Source organism: Prionailurus viverrinus, chromosome D1 (assembly GCF_022837055.1).
Source record: "Prionailurus viverrinus isolate Anna chromosome D1, UM_Priviv_1.0, whole genome shotgun sequence".
Taxonomy (NCBI): Eukaryota; Metazoa; Chordata; class Mammalia; order Carnivora; family Felidae; genus Prionailurus; species Prionailurus viverrinus.
In genome coordinates, this window is record NC_062570.1 from 58449352 (window position 1) to 58471584 (window position 22233).

Sequence of the window (22233 nt, forward strand, 5' to 3'; positions counted from 1 at the left end):
CTGGTTGCTCACCCCTCACCATACTCCTTGGACCCTTGAACCTGCACCAGCAGGAAGTGGACTTGGATGACTGAATTTTTCAAAAAAGGTGTGTTGTCTTATGTCTTCATGGATATGGCTCTCCAGCCTTGTGCTTGTATGCTACTTCTCAGAAATGTGGCCTATCTAGGAATTAAAGGAGGGCTACTGATTTACCTATTAGTTTAACCAAGTTTTACCAAATGCTTCTTTGTGTCAGATATTGGGTTAGTGCTGGGATGCAGTTGTGAGGGAAAAGAGAGGCAGCTGAGAATCTAGAAGGCCTGGTAGGACCTGTACTCACTCAGACTCATCATCCACAGCTATGTCTCCTCAGTGAGGGCCTTTTGAAGGACTCCAGAAGTTTTCACATCTGTCCCTGTTGCTGATTCCAGTGATGTGTATCTTGGCTGCACCAACTTCCTTGGTCAGTCTGGTTGGATTTTTCCCCGCCATCAACATTTCCAATACACTGGTTAGACAGCGTGCAGAGGTTAGGACTCATGGACCTGGTGCCGTCAGACTGAATATCCCTAAGACCTGACTGTGCAAGGCAGTGGCTTGCAATGCATTGTACCATGGCCCTTTTACACACATATCCTGTCTAGGCAACCCATTCCACTTCCAAAGGGGAAGAAAGCCTGATGATAACAGAAAGTATTTTGGGGATTACATTTTAGTGTTATGCTTTAGCAGTAGGGGTACGGGTACTTTCAATATGAACTCTAACACATTTGTCTTCTAGTCATAAAAAATGGCATACATCCCAGTCCTTTACAGAGAAGTGTGCCTGATCAGGAGGAACTTTCAGAAATGGCCTGTATTAGGCAGTTTCTGGTTGTACACGCAGAAAGCTGGCTCTAGCTTAAGCAAAAAGTATGTTCTCACTCTTTGCTCCAGGCTCTGTGTCTATTGCATTCTTTCCTACCCGCCAGCTCCAGGAGGAAAATATCCCAGGGAAGGATTCTGACTGGCCCAGCTTTTGTCATGTGCCCATATAGAGCAAGTTCTGTTTCCAAAATGAAGGGGTAGGAGGGGAGGAAGGGCTGCTGGGAACAATAGCCAATACATTTGGGTTTAGACAACAAGACTCCTGGGAACAGAACTTTATTTAGGAAGAAGTCTCTTGAATGGCTCCTTTCATGAGGTAAATGTAGGGTCAATAGATACCAATATTCTAAGTAGAGGATGACACTGGACTCTGGTGTCTTGAAAAAGACACCCCATCTTCACACCCCTTGATCTGGTTTCTGGGGAGGAAGTGGGAAAATTTGCTAGAGCCTCCCAGAAGCAGTGAGGTCAGACTGTTACAACATTCTTGGTTGGTGGAATCTTACTGAGTGAACTCTGCCTGCAGGAAAAGACACCAAGGCCTCAGTTCCCTCACATGAACTGGTTCGCAATACCAGAACACAGGGCGCGGTTCTGCCACAGCTCGTGGCTGGAGTTAGAGCTCTGTACTACACCTCTCCATATAGAAAATATTTATGTTTTGAGAACAGTAACTGAACACAAGGAGGGAATGCAAAGAACTCAGTGCCCATCAAGTTCAGAATGACGCCCACAGGAGGAGGGCCTGACGCCTTGGAAGGTCCCTGTGGCCTGTGCAAGGATCTGAATCAGCACGAGTGTCATGCGAGCAACCATCAAGGGTGCCTTCACAAGCACTAGAACAAGATGGCGAGAAGTGGATAAATTTTGCATGCACTTTGGAGTTTTTTTTTTTTTTTTCAACGTTTATTTATTTTTGGGACAGAGAGAGACAGAGCATGAACGGGGGAGGGGCAGAGAGAGAGGGAGACACAGAATCGGAAACAGGCTCCAGGCTCCGAGCCATCAGCCCAGAGCCCGACGCGGGGCTCGAACTCATGGACCGCGAGATCGTGACCTGGCTGAAGTCGGACGCTTAACCGACTGCGCCACCCAGGCGCCCCCACTTTGGAGTTTTTAATTAGCCGGTTGATGGACTGGGTGTAGATCCTGAGGGAAAGGAAGAATTTAGGAAAGGCTCTTAGGTGTCTAACTTGAAGTGGAGGCATTTGCATATATATGAATTTTATATAAATATTAAACACATATACTTATGTACATATGCATTTGTTTAAACACGGACAAAATATTTCTAGAGGGCTATGTAAGAATTTCCATGGGAGATGTGGTAGATTGCAAAAAAATGGTCACAAATTCCTCCCAGTCCTTGTGTGTGTGGCCTTTTGCAATGTGACTGTGCTGTTCTCCCATCAAGAGGTGGAGTCTGTTTTTGCCCACTCTCAAAGCTGTCTGGCCGGTTACCTGCTTTAACCAATAGAATGCCACTGAAGTGATGTCAGAGCTCTGGGCCTAGGAAGCCTTGCAGTTTCCGTTCTTACCACCAGGCAAAGAAGCTTCCTTGAAGATGAGAGCGATCACGGGGAAAGAGAGGCCCCCAGACAGCCAGCCTGAACAGTCACACCTGTGAGTGAGGCCATCTTAGGCCTGTAGCCTCAATCCATCAGCCAAAAAACTGAAGCAGCATGATTCATCCCAGGCAAAGCCAGCAGAAGCCCTGCCCAGCTGGGTCCAGCCCAAATCACTGACCCACAGAGTCATGAGCAAATACAGTGGTTGTTGCTTTAAGCCACTGAGTTTGGACCAATTTATTGCACAATAATAGATAAGTGTTAGAGCCGGGAACTGAGTGCCTAAAGAACAGGAGTAGGGGAGATTTTCATTCACCCTTTGGTATCATTTGAATTTTGAAACTTGTGAATAGATTACCTATTAATTCTCAAAAACTTGTTGTCATTTTTGCATAAGCCTCTTATTTTGAACATAAAGAGTATAGTTTTTAATTGATCATTGATTTTTTAAAAATGTTTATTTTTGAGAGAGAGAGAGAAGGAAACAGAGCGAGCTGAGCAGAGCAGAGAGAGAGAGAGGGAGACACAGAATCCAAAGCAGCCTCCAGGCTCTGAGCTGTTACCAGAGAGCCTGACGCAAGGCTTAAACCGGACTATGAGATCATGACCTGAGCTGAAGTTGGATGCTTAACCGATGGAGTCACCCAGATGCCCCTGACCATTGATTTTTTAATAAACTTTTCTTGAGGCACAGCATACTGACAGATAAGTACACAAATCATAGTACAGTTTGATGGACTTTCACAAAATGAACCCTACCTGTGTAACTGGCACCCAGATCAAGAAACACCACCAGTCTCCTTTATGACCCTCCTAGTTGCTACCCACAAGGAGTATGTGTATATATGTTTATTTATATTGTATTTACATACTGGGGGTACCTGGTAGCTCAGTAAGTTGAGCGTCTGACTTTGGCTCAGGTCACGATCTCACAGTTTGTGAGCTCGAGCCCTGCACTGGGCTCTGTGCTGACATTCAGAGCCTGGAGCCTGCTTCGGATTCTGTGTCTCCCTCTCTCTCTGCCCCTTCCCGGATCACACTCTGTCTCTCTCAAAAGTAAGTAAATAAACATTAAAAAAACTATATTGTATTTACATACTTATATATGTATTTACATATATAATGTTTTAGTTTTTTATTTATTTAGAAAAGCAGTTTCTTTTCTTCCCCACGAAATACATTTGAGCAAGTATTTAAAGAATGTCATTTTAAAGGCTCATCAGGTTATCTGCCTTCACAGAACACCCGCAGATCTCCATCTGGCCCTTCTGCTTTAGCAGGGTGAACACATCTGAGCTGTTCCTGGTGGAAGCCAAACCCCTGCAGTTGGGAAGATGCATTACTTCCCTCTTGTGGCCATATTTGGTTACTGCACCGAAGCTGGGCACGGGGTGTCAGTGCAGGACTTTTCCAAAGCTTAAGCCAAGGTGCAGAACCTGATAAAGTGGCCTCTGTTCTGGGCTGGCATTTTTAGAGCACTGCTTATAGCCAACGTGACCTGCATGGGTAGTACCTATAAAGTTAGCCCTGTGGTTGGTAGATGATTTCCACTAGCAGTCTGTCCTTCATGGGGAGGAGATAGTTAGGATGGGGAGTGGGGAGGGGCAACTGAAGGTTCCTCCTAAAGAACAACCGTTGTTAGAGATTGTGGCCTTGGAATTCTCAGAACACAGTATTTGGGAGGACACTAGACATGTCTATGTGGCTGAAGCCATGAAGCCCCATTTCTCTGGAGCTTCTCCCTCCTCTCAGGTCCTGTGGGAGAAGGCGAGCTGTGTAGGAGGCTTCAATAAAAACTGGGGGCTCGTCCCGGATCCTCAGATTTCTGGGGTACCTCCCACCCAGGTGAGCAGACAGGAACGAACACATACCAAGTCCCATGAAAGCTGTGGAGAGCTTCTGACAAGGAAATGGTGTGATGTGATTTCTGTTTTTAAAAGCTCACTCCTGGGGCACATGGGTGATTCAGTCGGTTAAACTCCCGACTCTTGGTTTTGGCTCAGGTCATGGTCTCACGGTTGATGGGATGGAGCCCCACATCTGGCCCTGGTTCCTGGCCCCGAGCCTGCTTGGGATCCTCTCTTCCTCTCTCTGCCCCTCCCCCACTTGTATGTACCCTCTCTCTCTCAAAATAAATAAAATTAAAAAAAAAAAAGGTTCACTCTTTGGGGAGATGGAAGGAACTGGTGATTTCTTGAAAGAAGACCTGGTAAAGGAAGGGCCATGAGGAGTGGGCCCACTGGGGAGGTCTCCACAAGTAGACCTGGCCACTGCTCTAAAGACCTTGACTCTCACCTCTCACACCTGGCGCTTAATCAACATGCAAGTTGAGGAGCAGGCTGGTCCAGAGGACAGAACCGGTTGCAATCTGTAAATAGTGACATCAGTCAATTTTAGGTTATGTCTGCTTCACTGTCACTATCTTTCCGTTTCCTCCTTGTGTGATATTTTGTCATGCAAAAAGGTTATGGGACACTTACCACTAGCCCTACTCAGCAGTGCAGATATTAAATAGGACATGAAAAGGGGAACCATACAGGCAGAGAGTAGGGGACAAGCAGCCCCTGGAACGTACTTCTCACTGCCCTGTCGCCAGAGTCTCAGTAGAAAGGGCCCTGTTCCAGTAATGTTGAGATGGAGGAGGAACACACTTGGCTGGCATGAGTGATTAAAAAAGAAGGGATTTTTAAAAATGTTTATTTATTTGTTTTGACTAAGACTTAATATTTTAATTTTTTAAAAATGTATTTGTCAAAATGTCACATGCGATTTATGGAACAAACCATAAAATGCTGTGCAATGAAATCAATGATGAAAGAGCCAAAGATTCGTATGTGCAAGAATGATTCCCAGTTCATCACAAGCCTCAATCACAACTTTGTCAGCAGCAGAGCCGGAAGGAGCAGCTATGCCACAGCACTCCTGTTAGCTCTGTCTACGTTACCCCTGAAAGGAAAGAAGGCATCGGAGCTGATAGAAACTTCATTAGGTTTCTCAACCCATTCCTTCTTCTCTGCTTCAGTTAGTAGTAGTTCAGGGACTTCCTCAAACAGTACCTTCCACTTTACCAAATCTTCATCCTCGCCTATGGTTCTGGTAACACACTGATCAATGGCATTGGAGATTTCTGCTCTCTTCACTCCAGTTTTAAACTTCATTGAAAACACTTGTGGATAATGTCTAAGCCACCAATAGTTTGCCTTATCCCCTGCAAGGTCGTGCAGTGTATTCGGGACTGCTGTCCTGCTCCAATACCGATAACCTGACCATTCCTGGCATAGCACATGGAGTTAGACTGCGTGTACTTCGCGGCATTGGTGGCTACAATGAAGTCTCTGAGCGCAGACACTGGCAAATCTTTATTCTCGATCACAACATTGCTAAATGATGACCTGTCGATGACGCCATTATTTCTCTTCTGACTTAAATGAAGACCCAAGAGAGTTGGAACTTCGTTTTCATCTGGACTGTGAGACTGGTCCAGCTGAAGAACACAGTAGTTCCCACTTTTCTTTTTGGAAAGTATTTTCAGAGCTTCATCTTCATATCCTAGGGCAACAATACCATCCGATACCTCTCCGGAGATAATTTTGGCAGTAGGGACATCACAAATATCAGATAATGCAACAAAGTCACCAAGTGAAGACATCCCGTCAGCCCCTCTTGCTCTTGCATATGCAGTTGATATGAGCGTAAGGGTTGTTGTTGTTTTTTTTATATATTTTTGAGAGAGAGAGAGACAGAGAGAGAGAGAATCCCACGCAGGCTCCGCACTGTCAGCACAGAGCCCAACACGGGGCTTGAACCCACAAACTGTGAGATCATGACCTGAGCTGAAGTAGGATGCTTAACCAACTGAGCCACCCAGGCGCCCCAGAGTGTAAGGGTTTTATACAGATCGTAGACCATGCAGACTTTGGCCTCATCTTCACTTGGTGGAATTTCCAACAGCAGTACCTGATGGGCTGACATGTTTGAAAGAGGCAGCAGCAGGAATGTCTAAAGCTTCTTTGAGTTCCTTCACTATATACAAATTTATAAATCCAGGGGCTCCATTTAGAACTGTGATGAGAAGATTGGGCTTCAGTGCTTTTGATGAGAAGGAGTTTGGTGAGCATTCATTCCATACCTCAAGGGTATCTGAGATATTCCTTTACTATACTGTGTCCTGAAGTAATCTGAAATTGCTTCCTCATATTGTGCCGTACGAGTGAAAGCCTTCAAGGCTCAATGGCGTCTAGTCTCCAAGTGGGTGTCTTAACTGTCGGAGTTCTGAATCTCTGTGGACGTGGCCACATAGTCCTCGGGTTCACATACTACTGTCACTCGAGCGTGGTTTTCGGCTGCTGCTCTCAGGAGGGTTACTCCACCAATATCAATCTGCTCAACAGTTACATCTGGAGAAGCCACTGTCTTCACAAAGGGATACAGATTACAGACGACAACCCTGATAAGATTGAAGTCAAGTCTGGCCATGTCAGCATTATCTTCTGGGATATTATGAGCCAAGATACTGGCATGGACTGCAGGATGCAAGGTTTTCACACGGCCCCCTAACATTTCAGGAAATCCCGTCAGCTCAGAGACATCTCTGACTGCCAGACCAGCATCCCTGAGAGCTTTTGCAGTCCCTCCAGAAACGATCAGATTCACACCAACAGAAGTTAGGTTTCTGGCAAATTCCACGAGGCCCATTTTGTCAGAGACACTAAACTAGGCGAGCTGGCCTGGTGCCATGGCTGCGGGTGGCAGGGTGGGGAGTGAATGAGGGCAGCTGTGGCGATGCCAAATGCAGAAGGGCACAGAGTGGCCAGAACACGCAGGATCAGGCAGGCTAATGTTTATTTTTGAGAGACAGAAAAAGAGAGAGAGCATGAGCAGGAAAGGGATTGAGAGAGAGGGGACAGAGGATCCTAATCAGGCTCTATACTGACACCAGTGAGCCCGATGCAGGGCTCACACTCATCATGAGGTCATGACTTGAGCCAAAGTCCTCTGCTTAACCGACTGAGCCACCCAGGTGCCCAGGAACTTTTAAAAAGAATGGGTATGGGGAGAGAACAGCTATATGACTATGTCACATTGGAAGTACCTCTGTCAAGGAAGTAGCCTAGTTAGAAAAGGGGAACTCCTATGGGGCACCTGGCTGGCTCGGTTGGTAGAGCATGTGACTCTTGATCTCAGGGTTGTGAGTTCCAGCTCCATGTTGGGTGTAGAGATTACTTAAATAAAATCCTTAAAAAAAGAAAGAAAGAAAGGGGGAGCCCCTAAAATCCTGTAGCTGAGATCATGAGGCTAGCTGTCTAGGGAGATGAATGAATCTCTAAGGCCATCAGATGTATCTCACCTTACACTTGAAAAAACATTCTGTGTCAATTAGGATGTTGTCATTGTAATTGAGTCTTCCTAACCAAAAGTGACTTAAGGGGTACCTGGCTGGCTCAGTTGGAAGAGCATGTGACTCTTGATCTCCAGGTCATGGGTTTGAGCCCCATGTTGTGTGTAGAGATTACTAAAAACAAAACAAAACAAAACAAAACTTTAAGCCAAAAGCAACTTAAGCTGTAGAATTTTCATAATCTCATTTAACAAGAAGTCAGCAGAAAAGTCCCTGGATTGACTCAGTGCATAACCTGTCCCACAGGACCTTGCCATCTCTCCCCTCAGCCACCCACCTTGGCAACATCTCCCCTCAAGGTTGCAAGATGGCTGCTGCAGATCCAAATATCACGCCATTATGCAACAACATCCAAAATCTTCCCTCCTTGTCTATCCTCTTTTTTATCACAGAGAGAAATCATTCTCAAAACTCTGCCCCCACCTCCCACCAGGGGACATCCCCTCTCATTTCGCTGGTCAGAACTGGGGCACCCAGGCTCCACTGACCCAGCCACAGGGAACAGGGAAATGTGACCATGGCTGACTTGGACCATGATTCATGCTATCAACAGGGAAGGAGAGAATGCCTGCTGGGAAGTGACCCCCTGCGTCTCCCATTACATTTTTGTTCTTTTCTCTGATTACAAAAGTCATACATGTCCATGGTAGAAAATTTGGGAAATCCAGAGAAGGATGAAGTAGGAAGTAAAATCTAATATTCTACCATCTGGATCCAAGCACTGTCTTTTCACCACTCTTGCCTATCTCTGCACTCGGCTCCGTGCAGTCCCCACCATCCTCCTCTTGCACCAGCCCTTCATATCTGCCCACCCGCTCCCAAGCCACCTTCCATTCAGCCCAGAAACGCTTGCTGTAGGCCTTGGCCCCACACTCCTCCCTCACTTTTTTTTTAAGCTGTGAAAAAAAATTGTGAATAACAGAGTATGTATAATAGATGTGTATAGTTTAAATAACGATGTGAGGGACACTTGTAAGCCCACCACTCAGCCTGAATACTTTGAAGCCCTGATCACATCCCTTCCTTTCCCTTCCCGAAATGGCTGTTGCTCACTGTGTTCGTCAGTTGTTGCCACAAAAATGCCACGTATTGCCTCACAGCTCAACAAGCCTTTGCCTCACTCTCACGGTCTGCAGGTTGCACTAATCTAGGTTGGGCTTAGTGGGGTGGCTCTACTTCAGGCCGTGGGTTGTCTGGGTGGGCTCCAGACTGCAGAACTGGACCCAGGTCTGCCCCACGTGTCTCCCACCCTACTAGGATCAGAGTCTACCTGGTGCCTATTCTCTTCCTGGCAGCTCACTGAAGTGGGAGAGCCACGGCAAACAGCAGCACAAGCACGTTTAAGGCACTGCTCATCTCGTGTTTACTAATATTCGGCTGGTCCAAGTAAGTCATATGGCCAAGCTCAACCTCAGTGGGGCGGGGGAGTCCACTCTCTTCACAGCAGCGGGAGGTACCGAGAACACTTGCCAACCCATAACCCAGACTGCACAGTCATGCCTTTGGTTTTCTTTATGGGTTTACCCAAAAGGGGATGTATCCCTGAGGAATATATGAGTTGTTTTCCTCTGGTTTTGCACTTTATATATCTGGGTGGATAGATTTTGTCTGAGTTACTTTTTTCCTCCCTTCTCCTTACTTTGTTTTCTCCCTGTTTTATCAGCCAGGATGTTTGGTTGTGAACAGACGCCAGTTCTGGCTCACTTAAAGAAAAGGAATTTATCGGAAGGGTGTTGGGTGGTCTACAGAATTGATGGGAAGGTTGGAGAAGCAGGCTCAGGAAGTGGACAGGATACAGATCAGTACTTGCCTTGGGCTGGAGGTGGAGCTTCCCTCTACAGGGAACTAACTCTCTGTAAAGGGGCACAGAGAAACTTCTGGGGGTGATGAAAATATCTTGTATCTTGACTGTGATAGTGGTCACACGGGATATATACATTAGTCAGAACTCATCAAACTATACACTTCAAATGAATGCAATTTGTTATATGTAAATTATACATCTCCTTGATATAAAAAAGAGGACCTGCTTCATTTAATAATAATTTTTAAATCTGTAGTGGCTAATCCTTCAGAAAGCAACTGTGGGGTTCTCCCCAGACCAGTTTCATATGATTTGAGGTGATATTTTTGGCGCTATACCTGGTTCCGTTTGACTCTTGTTGATTCTGTGAGCTCCCCAATACCACTTAAAAATTTTTTTAACGCTTATTTATATTAGAGAGAGAGAGAGAGAGAGAGAGAGAAAATGTGCAAGTGGGGGAGGGGCAAGGGAGATGAAGACAGAATCCAAAGCAGGCTCCAGGCTCTGAGCTGTCAGCACAGAGCCCCTCGCAGGGCCCGAACTCACAAGCCATGAGATGATGACCTGAGCCGAAGTCAGATGCCCAACTGACCGAGCCACCCAGGCACCCTGGTACTGAAGAAAAAAATAAAATAAAATGTATATATATATGTATATATGTGTATACACACACACACACATATATATGTGTGTGTGTGTGTATACACATATATACATATACATACACATACACATATATATGTGTGTGTGTGTATACACATATATACGTATATGTAACAGATATATCTCAATAAACAGTTCAGTGATTTGAGTATATTCACAGAATTGTGCAACCATCACCACAATCAATTTTATTTTGATTTTTTAAAGTTTATTTATTTATTTATTTATTTGGAGAAAGATGGAGTGAGTAAGGGAGGGACAGAGAGAGAGAGAGAATTTCAAGCAGGCTCTACACTGTCAGAGTAGAGACTGACACAGGGCTCGAACTCATGAACCATGAGATAATGACCTGAGCTAAAATTGGATGCTTAACCAACTGAGCCACCCAGGTGTCCCACCACAATGAATTTTAGAACATTTCATTTCATCACCCCCCCCCAAAAAGGCCATACACCTTGGAATCACTCCCCATTTCTCCCTAGTCACCTGTACTACTTTGCTAAGGCTGCCATAACACAAAGTATCTGGGTGGCCTCAAGAAACAGAAATGTATTCTCTCATAGTTCTGGAGTCTAGTCCAAAATCAAGGTGCTGGTAGGACCAGGCTCTCTCTGCAGGCTCTAGGGGAGAATCTGTTCCAGCCTTTCGGTTAGCTTCTGCTGTTGCCAGCAATCCCCAGTGCTCCTTGGCTTGCAGGTACATCACTGCAATTGCTGTCTCTGTTACCAAGTGACATTCTCCTCTGTGTCTTATGTTTTCACGTGGCATTCATCTCTCTGTGCGTCTCTCTGTGTGTCTGTTCTCTTCTTATAAAGACATCACTTATATTAGTTTAAGAACATACCCTGGGGGGCCTGGATGGCTCATTTGGTAAGCATCTGACTTCAGCTCAGGTCATAATCTCATGGTTTGTGAGTTCGAGCCCCACATTGGGCTCTCTGCTGTCAGTGCAGAGCCTGCTTCAAATCCTCTGTCCCCACCTCTCTGCCCCTACCACACTCACGTGTGCACACCCACTCTCTCTCAAACATAAATAAACATAAAAAAAAGAACATAACCTACTCGATAGTCCTTATCTTAGTTTACATCTTTTTTTAAATGTTTATTTATTTTTGAGAGAGACAGAGACAGAATGTGAGTGGGTTAGGGGCAGAGAGAGAGGGAGACACAGAATCCGAGGCAGGCTCCAGGCTCTGAGCTGTCAGCACAGAGTCTGACGCGGGGCTCGAACTCACGAGCTATGAGATCATGACATGAGCCGAAGTTGGAGGCTCAACCAACTGAGCCACCCAGGTGCCCCTCTTAGTTTACATCTTAATTATGTTTTCAAAGACCCTATTTCCAAATAAGGTCACGTTCATAGGTACCAGGGGCTAGGACCTTAACATATCTTTTGGGGGGGACACAATTCAACCCACAGCACCCTCTAATCCCTAGGCAACCACTAAGCTACTATGTGTACTTATGGATTTACCTACTCTGGGCATTTCATATAAATATAATTATACGATATGTAGTCTTTTGTGACTAGTTTCTTTCATGTAGCATAGTGTTTTCAAGGTTCATCCATGTTGTGGCATGTAGTATTAGTACTCCATTACTTTTTATGTGAAATAACATTCCATTATATAGATATACTGTATTTTGTCTACTCATTAATTGATGGACATTTGGGTTGTTTCTGTTCTTTGACTATTATGAATAGTGCTGCTGTGAACATTCTTGTACACATTCTTGTATGGACATATGTTTTAATTTCTCTTGGATATATACCTAGGAGTGGAATTGCTGGGTCATATGATAACTCCATGTTTAACTATGAGGACCTGCCAGTCTGTTTTCCACAGAAGCTACACCATTTTACATTCCTACCAACAATGTATGGAGTTTCCAATTTCTCCACATCTTTGCCAACACTTGTTATTATCCGTCTTTTAAATTGTTAGTCATTCCAGTGAATTTGAAGGATTTCATTGTGGTTTTGATTTGCATTTCCCTAACAACTAAAGATGTTGAGCATCTTTTTATGTGCTATTCCCATATTCTTTTCTTTAAGTTTATTTATTTTGAGAGAGAGAGACAGATCAGGCAAGGGGCAGAGAGAGAGAGAGGGAGAGAGAGAAAACTAAGAAGGCTCCACACTGTCAGCACAGAGCCTCATGTGGGGCTTGAACCCATATGAACATGAGATCATGACCTCAGTCTAGATCAAGAGTCGGGTGCTCAACCAATTGAGCTACCCTGGCACTCCTAGTCCCATATTCCTTTAATAAATTCCTTCTCTTAAATCAGCCAGAAATTTTTGTCATGGTTTTGTTCCTTACAACCATGAATCCCTGAGCCTTTCCTGAAAATCTCCTTAAGAGGTGTCTGTCTTTTGAGATGGTTGTGGGCCTAACAAAGGAGTACAAAGGAGTTCCCCAGGGGTCCACTGAGTCTTCCCTTAAGGTACCTGAAGACCTCAAGAGTACAGGAATTCCATTTCACAGACGCCCTAAAAATTCACCAAGGCCCCCAGGGGTGAGAAACTGCTTCCAAACTCATTAAATCATTTAGTAAGCACTCACTGACTCTCCCTACTTGTCCCGTGCCTGGCCCCATGCCTAGGTCCTGCCTTCAAGTTGCTTGACATCTGCTACACAAGGCAGACCTAAACCTAGCCAGTTTCTGCTTAGAGTGACCAGTGCTGCTGCAGAGGAAAACATAGGGTCTCTCTGTCCCTGGGAATAGGAGGCTTCTTAGAGATGGAAATAGTTTAGATAAATCCTGGAGGATGAGTGGGAGACAGCAGGTGAAGGATGGGGTGTGTGATGAGGCTCAAGAAATGGTTCATTCAGAGGGACAGCTTTGTATCATTGATGATGTATTAGTGTACTAGTGATGATGTAAGTTCAATTGCCATAACAATCATCCTCTATGCTGTAAATAGATGTAGTTCTTTAAAGTTCAAGTGTGAGCCATCCAAGTGGGAGTATAAATTATCTATTTCTGTGTAAGAAATTACACCCAAATGTAGTGGCCTGAAACTATAGATGTGTATTGTCTCACATATTTTCTGTGTCAAGGATTGGAAATGGCTTAACTAACTAGTTCTGGCTCTAGGTTCTCATGAAGTTGCTGTCAAGACATCAGCCAGGGCTGCAGTCATCTGAAGGCTCTATGGGAAGCTTGGTTATTGGCAGGAGGTCTCAGTTCCTCAGAATGTGGATCTGTTCTCATGACATGGCAGCCACCTTCTAAGATCCGAGACAGAGTGAGGCAGAAGCCACAATGCTTTTTATGACCTCATCTTAGAAGTTACCCTCTATCACAGGTAAGAATTATGGAGGCCATCTTCGAGGCTGGATAACATAATCTGCCTTCTTAGCCCCAATGACTTGTGTCTCTCCTACATGCAAAATACTCTCACCTTCCTGTAAGGCCCTGAAAGTCTCATCCCATCACAGTATCAACTTGAAATCCTGAATTTTGTCATTTTAGTCAAATTCAGATGAAAACAAGTCTCCTTGGGAGTAGTTCCTCAAGTAGTCTCATCAAGTACAGTTCTGCTTTATCCAAACACCTGCAAATGAGAGACAAGTTGTCTTCTCTCTACCTGCCCAACATCCCAAGCAGGACCAAGGTAACTGCTATCGACCTTCCTGCTCAAATAGAGAGGAAACAGGTACACAGGAGTCACTGGTCCATAGCAATTCTGAAATCAAGCAGGGCATACATTGCTTCTGAAATCAAGCACTTCCGTGATTCAGACCAAACTTGGGAATACTTCCTTGTGGGTCTTGGTTCTGCCCTCGGAATCATCCTTCTTTTCTCATGAAAGATTGACCATGTTTGCAGCTGAGTAATTTTTTCAGCCCATTTCCTCAACTATTATACAAGTTTAGAAATCTAAAGTTTTCATTTTATATTGTCCCTGTTCCTTTCAAATATAGGCATTTGAGTTTGTGACACATGGTTTAGACAAAGGTCTTGTAGGGAAAAACAAAATCCATATTTAGGGAACTTCCATGAGTTCTATATGACCAACACATTGGATGTTCCCTGGGTTTCTCTTTGCTAGAATGTTTAAACATATACTTACAATTATTACTTACTTGTGTCAGCCCTCATATCTGACTGTGATAACCTCTAGGGCAGGGCCTATTTCTCAAGGACAAATAGACAAATCCATTATTATGCTGGGATATTTTAATACAACTCTCTCAGTAACTGATAGAATATGCAAATAAAAATATCAATAAAGACAAATGAAATTTGAATGACATGCTTCAGAATTTTGACATAATTGACATAATAGAACACTGGATCCAATAACAATAGAATACATATTCTTTTCAAGTGCACACGAATATTTATTGATATGCTGAGCCATAATGTAAGTCTAACTGAATTTCTAAGAGTTAAGATCATATAGAGTATGTTCAATGACCACAGTTGGATTATGCTAGTAATCAAAAACACAAAGAAAACTAGAAAATCCCCAAATAATGCAAAGTTCAAAAAAGAAATCACAATAGAAATTACAAAGTATTTGATTCAAATGATAATGAAAATATAATATGTCAAAACATGTGGAATGTAGCTAAAGCCATGTTTAGAGGGAAATTTGTGGCTTCAAGTGAATATATTGAAAAGAAAACAATGGCTGAAAATAAATGATCTAAATATCTATTTCAACTAGTCAGGAAAAACACCCAGAAATTAAATCCAAATGAAGTAGAAAGAAGAAAATAATAAAGTTGACAGAAGAAGTTAATAAAATAGAAAACAAAGATATGAAGGGAGGATTAAAAGAACCAAATGTTAATTCTCTGATAAGACTAGTAAAATTGATGAAGTTTTGGCCAGATAGCTGAAGGATAAAAAGAGAAGACATAATTCTCAATTTAGAAATGAAAAGAGTGTCATCCCTACAGATCCTACATGAATCAAAAAGATTGTGGGAGGAAATGGTGAGTAACTATATCCCAACACACTTGAAATTCAGATGACATGAACAGATAACTAGAAAAACACAGCCTACTAAAACTGACACAAGAGGAGACAGGAAAACTGAGTAGTTTCTATTAAAATTTTTTCTATTAAAGAAATTGAATTTTTTATTAAAAAAAAATCTTCTCACAAAGAAAACTCCAAGTCCAGATTCTTCCAGAGGACAGAAAAAATAGAAGTACTTCTCAACTTATTTTATGGAATGAGCATTACCTAGGTACAAAAACCTAGCGAGGGCATTATCAGGAAGGAAAATTATAGGCTAAACAAAGTTGTGAAAATTCTAAGCAAATTATCAGCAAGCCAAACCTAAAGATCAATAAGTAGGATTAAACTACACAACCAAATTGTGTTAATTCCAGGGATACAAAGTTGATCTGACATTTGAAAATTAATATAATGCACCAATTTAACAGAATAAAGTTAAGAAAATCATAGGATCATCTCAAGAGATGTGGAAAATTAATTTGATAAAAGCCACCAATCATTTATAATAAAATCCTTTGAAACTAAGAATAGAAGGGAACTTCCTTCATCTGATAAGGGGCATGCACAAAAAACCTACATCTAACATCATACTTGCTGATAAAATAGAAAAAGATTTCCTCCTGAAATGGGAATAAGGAAAGGGTGCCCAGTATCATCCCTTCTAGTCAACATTGTACTGGAGGTCCTCTCCTATGAAGTAACAAGACAGAGTGTAGAATTAGAAAAAAATAATTAAAATTATAATTATTTGAGGGCAGGGGCCTGGCCTGATTCCTTTGCCGGGGCCTGGCACAGAGTAGGTGTTTGTTTGGTGGGTAAATATTAAGTGGACAGATGGAGAAATGGATGGACAAAGAGAATATTAAGTAGTAGGGCCCCAAGGCAGGGGCCTATCTTGTAGGGCACTAATGACTACATAATCAACAGAAAAAATAAAACAACAGTGAAATTACACACAGTGAAAATTTTTTTTAATATTTACTGATTTATTTTGAGAGAGAGAGAGAGAGACAAAGAGAGAGAGTGCAAGCAGGGGAGGAACAGAGAGAGAAGGAGAGAGAGAATCCCAAGCAGGCTCTGTACTGTCAGCACAGAGCCCAATGTGGGGCTTGATCTCATGTAGCATGAGATCATGACCTGAGCCGAAATCAAGAGTGGGTCGCTTAACCCATTGAGCCACCCAGGCATCCCTGAAACTTTTTATTGATGAAAAATTGATAAAAGGATCAGGGAAATCTTCTTGATAAAGTGTAGATCAGCAAAGGTTTGGCCACCGTCTTCATTTCTTTTCTCTCTCTAGGAGCTTTAGTAGAGAGTCAGATATTTGGTCCCCACTTTGACCCTAAAGATTAAAATTTTTTTTTAAGATTTTTATTTTTATTTTTTAAAGTTTATTTTGTTTATATTGAGAGAGACAGAGATAGCACATGAGCAGGGGAGGGGCAGAGAGAAGGGGAGAGAGAGAGAATCCCAAGCAGGCTCTGCACCGTCAGCGCAGAACCCACAAAACTGTGAGACCATGACCTGAGCCAAATTCAAGAGTCGGACGCTTAACCGACTGAGCAACCCATGCGCCCTTAAAGATTTTTATTTTTAAGTAATCTCTACACCCAACGTGGGGCTCAAACTCACAACCTTGAGATCATAGGTTGCATGCTCTACCGGCTGAGTCTACCTGACCCTGAGGATGTTTTTGTCTTGTAGTTATGAATACAAATTTTTGATGGAATTATATCATATTGATTACTTTTCACTGAGAAAATATTTCCCAGAACAAATCCCATTAAGTCAGTTCAATACCTTTGATTTTTCTACACAGTCATTAAATCTATTTCCAACTTATTCATTTTTGCTTAAATTGAACTATAATTATCTTCATCTGAAAAATAATTTTCGGTATAAATTTCATAATGATGATTTGTGTTACCAGTCAATTTAAAAAATCCATATCACAGTTTAATAATTATAGCTTCTGCCATTGTAAGTTATCTTTTGTGGTCATTATTTCTATTTTCTACGGAGTTCACTTTTCCTGGGATGAATTTTCCAGATCTACATTTTGTCAAGAAGGCTTCCTTGATTTTTCCATCCATTTTAGTCAATGAGTAATTTCACTGTGTGCAATTTAGATGTTGTCAGTTTTAGTTTTTTCTGTTGATTGTATAGCGGGTGTGAATCTTACTCCACAAAGTTAGGGAAGTAAGAAATGACATATTACTTTATTCAATTTAAATCAAATTAAATCCAATTCAGAGCTTACATTATATGGGCTCCTTCTCCTGCAAAGGATCTGGTCTTTTGTAGAGAAAAATATTTTGGTTAATGGATACCAATGTCCTTCTATCTACCATGCGCTGTCCCTCCAGACAGCAGGCCACACATATGTCCAAGCCCCAGACCTTCCTACTTCTGGTAATCTCCTCTCACTACCCTCAAAGGCATTGGCTCCTGAATAGCCTTTGCAGAAAACAGCCTCCCAGGCTCTCTTGGGTGAGATGCAGACACATTTCTTTTCCCCTTAATTCATCCAGGTTAGGATTAGAATGTTTCAAGAGAAGTTTAGGAGAAAACAAAAAGCCTACAAGAAAATGTGAGAGCTGGAAAGGATGGGTTTGGTGCATCCTTTGATAAATTTGTGCAAATTTATCCTCTTTGAAATCAGTTTTGACTGTCAAAAGGTGATTGTTCACAATAGATAAAGACTTCCTAAAACTGGAGAAAAAAGGAACAGCCCCCCCCCCCCTTAAGACTACAATGAGAGCAAACTAGTGGGTACGCAGCAGGTGGTTATTCTATTGTCAGAACTTTTCCATCTCTTGCAGAACAGCAACATGGCAGGCCATAGGTATTTGGACAGAGGCTCTTACTTCTAGGCTCTTCCCTGTGGGGGATTTCCTGCCTCAGTCTTGTTCTCTCTGCACTGTTTTGCTTACCTCAAGTGTATTCTCTGAGACCTAAGATCAGTCCATCCAGAGACAACTTCTCGTCTGCCTGATCTTGTCCGCTTTGCTCTATTCATTCCTGCCATCCCCAAGTGCCTCCTGCCAACCTTTCTAAAGCTTTCCTCCTTCATAAAGAACCAAGACAATACAGTTGTAAACAAATACAACAAAACAAAATGCAAAATCCTTGTCTCTTTACAGAGTTGTAGGGTTGAAGAGAAATTTACATTAGACACTCATAACAGCCCTGGGAGGTATGTGTGAATATCCACATTTTGCAGAAAGATGAAGTGACTTGCCCAAAGGTCACACAGCTTGTGAGGATGGAGATAGGAAGGAGGATTGGAGTTCAATTCTGGCTGGCTCCTTAGTCTTTGCCAACTGCATGGCACTACCTTCTGAACCCCACACTCCATTAAAAATTCCTATCACATGGCTAACAGATGCATAGAAAGATGCTCAACATCACTCATCATCAGGGAAATACAAATCAAAACCACACTGAGACACCACCTCACACTGGTCAGAGTGGCTAAAATGAACAACTCAGGAAACAACAGATGTTGGCGAGGATGTGGAGAAACAGGAACCCTCTTGCAAACTGGTGCAGCTGCTTTGGAAAACAGTGTGAAGTTTCCTCAAAAAATTAAAAATAGAACTACCCTATGACCTAGCAATAGCACTACTAGGAATTTCTGCAAAGGATACAGGAGTGCTGATTCGCAGGGGCACATGTACCCCAGTGTTTATAGCAGCACTTTCAACAATAGCCAAACCATGGAAAGAAACCAAATGTCCATCAACTGATGAATGGATAAAGAAGATGTGGTTTATATATACAATGGAATACTACTTGGCAATGAGAAAGAATGAAATGCTGCCATTTGCAACAACGTGGATGGAACTGGAGGGTATTATGCTAAGTGAAATAAGTCAGTCAGAGAAAGACAGATATCATATGTTTTCACTCATATGTGGAACTTGAGAAACTTAACAGAAGATGATGGGGGTAGAGAGGGGTAAAAAATAGTTTCAAACAGAGAGGGAAGCAAACCCATAAGAGACTCTTAAATACAGGGAACAAACTGAGGGTTAATAAGGGGGTGGGGGAGAGGGGAAAATGGGTGATGGGCATTGAGGAGGGCACTTGTTGGGATGAGCACTGGGTGTTGTATGTAAACGATGAATCATGGGAATCTACCCCCGAAACCAAGAGCGCACTGTATACACTGTATGTTAACTAACTTGACAATTAATTATATTTAAAAAAAAAATTCCTTTCCCGGGGCACCTGGGTGGCTCAGTCACTTAAGCATCTGACTTTGGCTCAGGTCATGGTCTCATGATTCGTGGGTTTGAGCCCCACATTGGGCTCTGTGCTGACAGCTCAGAGCCTGGAGCCTGCTTTGGATTCTGTCTCCCTCTCTCTCTACCCCTCCCCGCTCACACTCTGTGTCTCTCAAAAATGAATAAACATTAAAAAAATTTTTTTTAAATTAAAATTCCTGTCACAGACACAAGCCCCCAGTCTCTGTCGTCCCTTCCTACATAATTTTTATGCTCTAGTCCAACTACTTGGAAGAGAGATTCTTAACCTGGGGCCTGAGAGTCCAGAGGGCTGTGATCTTGGATGGGAGAGCTACATTTTTATATTCATTAATCTTTACAGAAATCTGGTTTTTCTTTCCATTTTGAATATAGGTGACAAGCCACAAGTAGACTTAGCAGTACCTTCCAATTTTGTCACCAACAGAAATCACAGATGTTTCCCTATCACATTACAGTTGTTGCAAAATATCTTGAAATATTTTGAAATATCTTGAAAATATGCTGACATATTTTGTGTTCATCACTACTTTGAAACTGTGTGGTTATTAGGTAGTGAGATCTTTAATTTGTGAATGAATATATATTCATATTTGATCGCTGTATTTCAGTATAAATGGTTTCTTTGATAATTCTGGTATTTTATGTTATGCACTTACAATCATTATTTTGAGAGGGGCTTCATAGGCCTTAGCAGCCTACCTAAAGGGTCCATGGCACGAAAAGGTTGAGAACCCCTGATCTGAGTTTTCCTGAACTCAGGGACGCTTCCTCTGCCCTCTACAGGTTCCTTCACTGTCTGATGAGTTCCTCCTCATCCTTCAGAGTACACTTCAAGCGTTTCCACTTCAGTAAACTTTCCCAAAGGAGCTCAGTCCAGATTGGAATTTGATAACTACAGTACCAGTGACCTCTCTCTCTTGGTCCCAATTCCACCCAAATCCCAGGCAGCCAATGCAGGAGTTACTGTGCCTGGGGTCAGTACCTTATGCTGAATGAATAATACATAAGTACCCAATGCTGTCCATCTTCTTCTATGGGGGTTCATAGATCCCACCCAGAGGAACCTCAGCTCTTCTGGAAATAAAAGCACTTGTTCTTTCTCTTTTTCTGGAATGCTTTCCCACCTTCTAGTTGAAATGAAAATTAGTGGCTCCTTCCTTCCCTTCCTCCACCAGCCAAACATCACCCAGATAAAAAGAGAAGATCTCTATTGCTCTCTGGACAAGGCAAAGTTATGAATCTCCTGGGTCAGGCACTGTACTTGACATGAAGTAATTCATTTCACCCTACGAAGTGGATAATATTAGTCACATCTTACAACGGAGGACATGGAGGTTCAATAAGGACAAATGATTTTCTCAATGTGGTAGCCTCTAGGTGGCTGAGCTGCGATATGAACCCAGATCTGGTCTCCTAAGTCTGTGCAATTTGTATGATACCAGAGTTCTTTCTACTCATTCAAAGTATGGGCCACCCCAGGAGACAGGTCAAGAACTACTAGTTAAAAAGAGAAAAGGCATGGATTTGAAGACAATGGATGTTAACACAAATTTTCCATAGCTGCTTTTAGAGATTAAGTGGAACTGATCAACATTTCCCAAAATATACTCTTCTGAATCTTTTTGGGGGGGTCTTAAAATATTTGCTAATTAGTTGATTACTTGGGTTTCCAGCTTAATTGGTATATTGGTCTCCTAGGACTGCCTTAACAAATTACTACAAACTCGTGGCTTAAAACAACAGAAATGTATCCTTGCACAGTTGAGAGGCCAGGTGTCTGAAATCAAGATGTTAGCAGGCTTGTTCTTCCTGGAGGCTTCGGGAGAATCCATCTATGCCTCCCTCCCAGCTTCTAGTGGCTTCCAATAGTCCTTGGTGTTTCCTTAGCTTGGGGCTGCGTGACTCATCTCTGCCTCTATCTTCACATGGCCTTCCCATTTATTGTCTCTGTGTCTCAAATCTCTTCTCTTTTTCCTAATAAAGACACCTCCACTCACTGGATTTAGGGCCCACCTAAATCCAGGATGGATCTCATCCTAAGACTTTTAATAGCCAAGATTCTACTTTCTAATAAGATCGCATTCACATGTACGAGGGTTAAAACTGGGACTTTCTGGGAGACACAATTTAACCCACTATAATCAGACTGCTTTTTTTTTTTTTTTCAAGTTTATGAACTGAGCAGCTTTATGTAAAGGATCTTCCTAAACGTAAACTTCCCAGCAAATTCTCTCCTGACCTTCATCAGTAACAGCCCTCACTTCTGTCAGCTTTTCAGAGCATGCAAAACATCTGGTACTTTGATTAATTCTTTTATCTGCCCTGAGGTTCTATATGGTCAGCAATTTTATGCATAAGGATCAGGTGTAGGAGGGGAAGTGACTAAACACACATTCCTAGTTGAGTTAGGATTTGAACCTGGGATGTCAAGCCTCTTTCCTCCAATTGCCTGCTGCTGCATGGAAGCTTCCATAGCTGTTACGTTTGTGCAGATTCATTTATGATTTACCTTTGCCCTTAATTTATCTTTCCATTGTCATTTAAAAAAACTCTTCCCCCAGCTTTATTGTTATTTCCCTTGTTGATTGTATGGTCTATATACTTGTCATGTTAATTAAAAAATAAACTTCCTTAGATTTTTAAAAAAATATTTTATGTTTAAGTGATCTCTATGCCCATTGTTGGCCTTGAACTCTCAAG

The 22233-nt window shown here is 42.5% G+C and overlaps 1 protein-coding gene and 1 pseudogene across 1 annotated transcript in view; one reads left to right on the top strand and one right to left on the bottom strand.

Annotated features, from left to right (window-relative positions):
• Positions 1 to 5222: 5222 nt before the first annotated feature.
• LOC125146677 (bifunctional purine biosynthesis protein ATIC-like) lies at positions 5223 to 7154 on the bottom strand (annotated as a pseudogene).
• A 6268-nt stretch (positions 7155 to 13422) lies between these two features.
• Positions 13423 to 22233, top strand: part of FAM168A (family with sequence similarity 168 member A) — a 200001-nt gene continuing 191190 nt past the window's right edge. The window contains exon 1 of the mRNA XM_047877052.1: positions 13423 to 13595. The gene's annotated coding sequence lies outside the window, so the exon portion shown is untranslated. The remainder of the gene's footprint in view (positions 13596 to 22233) is intronic.